The sequence below is a fragment of the Podarcis melisellensis genome, assembly GCF_964234715.1.
Source record: "Podarcis melisellensis genome assembly, chromosome: 9".
NCBI classification, from domain to species: Eukaryota; Metazoa; Chordata; class Lepidosauria; order Squamata; family Lacertidae; genus Podarcis; species Podarcis melisellensis.
The window spans coordinates 2,573,426-2,579,813 of NC_138541.1; the positions used below are offsets into that span (position 1 = coordinate 2,573,426).

General features: G+C 45.1%; 1 long non-coding RNA gene across 1 annotated transcript in view; it reads right to left on the reverse strand.

Annotated features, from left to right (window-relative positions):
- Positions 1-6,388, reverse strand: part of LOC309377861 — a 176,086-nt gene that overhangs the window by 129,648 nt on the left and 40,050 nt on the right. The gene's annotated exons all lie outside the window — the stretch shown is intronic.

Consider the following 6,388-nt stretch of genomic DNA (forward strand, 5'->3'; position numbering starts at 1 on the left):
AAGTGCTTTGAAATTCAAAACTGCATTCCCAAGCAAACCCACAACACATCACAATGCACCCTGGCATTCTTCAGAAAGAAGGGGCGGCAGCTGGAGAATGAAATCCAATCAATAAAATCCAATCAACATCACAGACCAAAGGAGCTATGTGCAGTTTAGCCACAAACACCTAGATAAAATTTAAATGAGTGCATAAATAAAATTCAAATTAGTTTCCTTTGTGTTTCAAATCGAGCATTCTGGAGCTAAAGGGGTGAAAATTGTTTTCTCCTTTACACTATGTACAGCATTGTAAGAGGAGTGCAAGGGATACAAAAATAAGGTGATTTTAAAAGGGGGGTGCAGTAATTTCTATCAGAATTGCTGCATTCCTTTTCTTCAGAAAGTTGCCTTCATTTTTCCAAGCTGGTGTTCATAGCCAATGTAGGCTGAATTTTCCACAAACACAACCTCACAACAAATATTCAAAATACAGTAGTGCAATAACGATACATAATAAAAAGTGTAAATACCACTACAGCATTAACACTTTATTTATTTATTTATTTGTAGATTTTATTGCAAATTTTATTTACAACATAACATAATCCCCCCCACCCCCAATACAGAAATACAATAAACATAACATACAACAATGCAAACAACCAAATAAAAGACTTCCTTTATCCTGGATCAGGCCTCCTTATTTACTTCTTATAAACTGTTTCCTTTCTGAATAATTATTAAGATTTTTCTAAATTTAACTTAAATATCCACAAAGTCTCCTGCAGACATTAGTCGAAACAAGTCCAGGAATGTATTTTAGGGTACTATTTTGTGAAGTATTCTCTGCATTTTCCCCATGCTTTTTGAAACTCTTGTCTAGTGTGGTCTCTAATTGCCTCTGTTAATCTAGCCAGTTCAATATACCCTAACAGTTAATCTTGCCATTCCCTTTTGTTGGCACAGTTTCTTTTTTCCAGTTTTTAGCAATTAGGATCCTTGCCGCTCCTGTGGCATAGAGGAATGTTTTCTGATCTTCTCTTGCTATACCTGTGTCCGTTATCCCTAGTAGAAAAGCTCCTGTATTTTTCATAAAGTTATACTTAAACATTTTTTTAAGCTCATCATACACTGTGTTCCAGAAGCTTTTGATTTTTTCACAGGTCCACCAAACATGTATAAGTGTCCCCTCTGTTTCACCACACCTCCAGCACAGATTTGTTTTTGTCTTATACATTTTAGCTATTCTGGTAGGTGTTAAGTACCATCTATAAAAAATCTTGATTAGATTTTCCCTCAATACTTCACAGGCTGTAAATTTCGAGTTCTTTCTCCATTGCTCTTCCCACGCTGCTAATGACAGCATTAACACTTTAAAACAACAGCAGCCACCCCACCCATTCATTTTATCTTACAGTACCTAAAAGTTTAAATGGGGAAATAGCTCAAGTAAAAACATTCAACTCCAAAAATAGCCTCAAAGCTGATGATGTTGGTTAGTGCCTTGTTTTTGGTTCACAAGCATCTCCACCGAAATAAAGGAGCAGTTTCCTTATTTATATATTTATGTATTAAGAATGTTTCCTTTTTCTTGTAGTTTGTTTTAGCTGTTTTTTTTACAGATACTGGATTTTAAATTGTTGCAAGCTGCCCTGGGGCCTGCTGGTGAAGGGGAGACAAATAAGTTTAAAAATGATGATAGTAATAATTACCATGTCATTTGCCATTTGCAGCATAGCCAGATCATCCATCAGAGCTTTTAGCGCCTAAAGAAACTTTTTTGGGGGTACGTTAGGAAAGGGACACGGGTGGCGCTGTGGGTTAAACCACAGAGCCTAGGACTTGCCAATCGGAAGGTTGGCAGTTCGAATCCCTGCAACGGGGTGAGCTCCCGTTGCTCGGTCCCTGCTCCTGCCAACCTAGCAGTTTGAAAGCATGTCAAAATGCAAGTAGATAAATAGGTACCGCTCCAACGGTAAGGTAAAAGGCGTTTCTGTGCGCTGCTCTGGTTTGCCAGAAGTGGCTTAGTCCTGCTGGCCACATGACCCGGAAGCTGTATGCCGGTTCCCTCAGCCAGTAAAGCAAGATGAGTGCTGCAACCCCAGAGTCGTCTGCGACTGGACCTAACGGTCAGGGGTCCCTTTACCTTTACCTTGGAAAGCAGAGAGTTTCTCTGAGCCCGGCTTCGGCTGGGGAGGTCAGGATATAAATATATTATTGTTATTATTATTATTATTATTATTATTATTATTATTATTATTATTATTATTAGCCACAGGCACCCCCTCCCAGGTTGCTCCCCTTGCCCTCCCCTGGACACTCCCCCCAAAATAAGGTCCATTGGCAACGTGTGAGATCACAGAGCACGCACAGAATTAAGAATCCTTTCCTATGGTTTTGTGGGGAAGGTTTGATCCAGTGGAATTAAAAGGGATCCCCTTGCAAATGATCATCAGGCAGCTAAGTCACTTAGAGCAGGCACCCCCAAACTCGGCCCTCCAGCTGTTTTGGGACTACAATTCCCATCATCCCTGACCGCTGGTCCTGTTAGCAAGGGATGATGGGAGTTGTAGTCCCAAAACAGCTGGAGGGCCGAGTTTGGGGGTGCCTGGCTTAGATTGAGGTGTAGATAACACCAAGGTTGCAGGATCAATCCCTGTATTGGGGAAAAGGCAGCGGCCTGCAGGCTGGACTAGATGATCCTCAGGGTCTCTTCCAATATCACAATTATATAATTTCCATGATCCTTCTTCTCCACCACCATTACATGAGACGCGGAGACGTTTGTACAGTGGGTTGAAAAGCTCTCTGTCTTAGGTCCTTATTCTATATAGTTTATACACCTTGCCTTCTCGGCTGGCTTTGAAACACCCTCCCCAATTGTTTGGGCAGTTGGAGCATAGGCGCCGACTCCATGGGGCTTGAGGGGGCCCGAGCCCCCTCAAAAATTCGTTTGGGGGGGGCTCTGCCCCCCCAATAATCTCCGGCGCCCCTCCAGCAGAGCGCCATCGCCGCCCCTCCCCCAGCCCAAAATGCACAGGGAGGGGCGGGCTGCATGCCTCCTGCCCTCCCTCCCGAGCAAAAGCTCCACCCAATTTCCTTTGGAGCTGATTAATAGGCGCAGCACGCTCTCCCCTATTCGCTCACGAGGAGGCGGCGCCACTTTATTTGCATATTCATGAGCTTATTTATTATTCATGAGCTTTCCCGGGCCCCCCCAATATTTTTTATAAGTCCGCGTCCCTGAGTTGGAGGATGGATGGTGGCTAACAGATTGAGGTTGAATCCTGACAAGACAGAAGTACTGTTTTGGGGGGACAAGAGGTGGGCAGGTGTAGAGGAATCCCTGGTCCTGAATGGGGTCACTGTGCCCCTGAAGGACCAGGTGTGCAGCCTGGGGGTCATTCTGGACTCACAGCTGTCCATGGAGGCGCAGGTGAATTCTGTGTCCAGGGCAGCTGTCTCCCAGCGCCACCTGGTACGCAGGATGAGACCTTCCCTGCCCGCAGACTGTCTCGCCAGAGTGGTGCATGCTCTGGTTATCTCCTGCTTGGACTACTGCAATGTGCTCTATGCGGGGCTACCTTTGAAGGTGACCTGAAAACTACAACTAATCCAGAATGTGGCAACTGGACTGGTGACTGGGAGTGGCCGCCGAGACCACAAAACACTGGTCCTGAAAGACCTTCATTGGCTCCCAGTATGTTTCCGAGCACAGTTCAAAGTGTTGGTGCTGACCTTTAAAACCCTACACAGCCTTGGCCCAGTATACCTGAAGGAGCGTCTCCATTCTATCGTTCAGCCTGGACACTGAGGTCCAAAGGGCCTTTTGGTGGTTCCCTCGCTATGAGAAGCCAAGTTACAGTGAACCAGGCAAAGGGCCTTCTCAGTGGTGGTGCCCGCCTTGTTGAATGCCCTCCCACCAGATGTCAAAGAGAAGAACAACTATCAAAGAGAAGAACAACTTTAGAAGACATCTGAAGGCAGCCCTGTTTAGGGAAGCTTTTAATGTTTAACGGACCACTGTATTTTAATACTTTGTTGGAAGCTGCCCAGGGTGGCTGGGGAAACCCAGCCTGATGTGCGGGGTATAAATTATTATTATTATTATTATTATTATTATTATTATTATTTAAATCACCTTGAAGAGGGACGCGGGTGGCGCTGTGGTCTAAACCACAGAGCCTAGGACTTGCCGATCAGAAGGTCGGCAGTTCAAATCCCCGCAACGGGGTGAGCTCCCGTTGCTCGGTCCCTGCTCCTGCCAACCTAGCAGTTCGAAAGCACATCAAAGTGCAAGTTGATCAATAGGTACCACTCCGGTGGGAAGGTAAACAGCGTTTCCGTGTGCTGCTCTGGTTCGCCAGAAGCGGCTTAGTCCTGCTGGCCACATGACCCGGAAGCTGTACGCCGGCTCCCTCGGCCAGTAAAGCGAGATGAGCACCACAACCCCAGAGTCGGCCACGACTGGACCTAATGGCCAGGGGTCCCTTTACCTTTAAATCACCTTGAAACCTATAGTAGCACCTTAGATGGTGGAACTCCCTGCCACAAGAGGCAGGGATGGCCTACAACCTGGAAGACATTTGAAGAGATTAGGCAAATTCATGGAGGAGGAGAAGCAGAAATGCTTCTGAAGACCAGTTTCTGGAAGGAGGAGAGAGTGTTGCTCTTGTGTTCGAATCCTCCTTGATGGTCCACCACAGGCCTCTGGCCTGGGAACAGTAATCTGGGCCACTCGGGACATTTCCATGGGCCTAGCCGCTCTCTCTCAGCTTAACCCACCTCACATGGTTGTAAACAAACAAACAAATTTGCATACATAAGAATGTGAGAAGAGCCCGCTGGATCAGGGCCAGTCTCCCCTCGAGTCCTGCTTCCTGTTCTCACAGTGGCCAACTATTCTGGGAAAACCCGCAAGCAGGATCTGAGCCATGGGTAGGCAAACTAAGGCCCGGGGGGCGGATCCGGCCCAATCACCTTCTAAATCCGTCCCGTGGACGGTCTGGGAATCAGCGTGTTTTTACATGAGTAGAATGTGTCCTTTTATTTAAAATGCATCTCTGGGTTATTTGTGGGGCATAGGAATTTGTTCATCCCCCCCCATATAGTCCGCCCCCCCATGGTCTGAGGGATGGTGGACCGGCCCCCTGCTGAAATGGTTGGCTGACCCCTTAAATTTTGAGCCCAAGAGCAACTCTCCCCTCCTGTGGCTTGCAGGAACTGGGATTCAGAATCGTTGCACCCTGTGGCAGGGAGTTCCGCAGATTACCGTAACTACGCCCTGAGTGAAGGAGAGCTTTCTTTTCCCTGCCCCGAACCTTGTACCGTTCAGTTCTAGTCTTAGGACAGTGGCAGAGACCCTCCAAGTGTCCCTGTTCTCCAGGGACGTTCCTAATTTAGAGAAGCCGTCTCGGTTTCTGATTCGATAACAGAATGTCCTGCTTTTCCTTAGGATGTCCCTATTTTAATCGGAGAAATGTTGGAGGGTAGGGAGTTATGTGACCACCCCAAGCCAAGGAAATAAGTAGCTATACAACCTTTAGAAGGCATCTCAAGGCAGCCCAGTATAGGGAAGTTTTTTTTTTCAACGTTTAATGCTTTACGTATTATATTTTTATATCCTGACAAAGAGCCCGAAATTAACAGGCCTGTGGCAAAGTACTGTTACATTGCAACAAGAATAAGACGAGCAATGATGTCAGCAACGGAGTTCAAATTGTAAACATCGAAGGAACGATAATAAACAGTAGTGACATTTGAATCAAATTCTTAAAACCTTAAAAGTCGAAACCTGGTCATAAATATAAGCACCAATTCTGTCAATTGGCCATATTTCCACTGTTATTTGTAGCACAATACTACTTATAATGTCATTTTTTTTATAAATTGCTTTCTGGTCATTGACTGTATTAAAGATATTTGAATTTGAATTTCTAATTTATATTTTTATATCTGTTGGAAGCCGCCCAGAGTGGCCGGGGCAACCCAATCAGATGGGTGGGGTATTAAACAGTAAAATTATCATTATGGAAGGGGTCGTTCCTGTTTCCAGGGCTGGATTTAGGTTTGATGAGGCCCTAAACTACTGAAGGTAATGGGGCCTTTTATATGTCCAGCTGTCCTTTGTCAACAACAAATTGTCGCCGTTTTTTGTGTTGAACATATGCTATATGGTCATTTATGGACCTAATAGGTATCTAAAGCAATATGTATTTTATCAAAGTAATTTGTTTTTTTATCTTATATTTTGGAAATGTACATCCAGGTTCCCCCCCCCCTTAATTTAGTTTCTAAAGCCATTTGCACATAACAAAAATATGCATTTTTATCAAAGCAATGTACACCCAGGGCTTTTTCCCCCCCTTTAATTTTTTTGGGGGCCCCCAGAGAGTGGGGTCCTAAA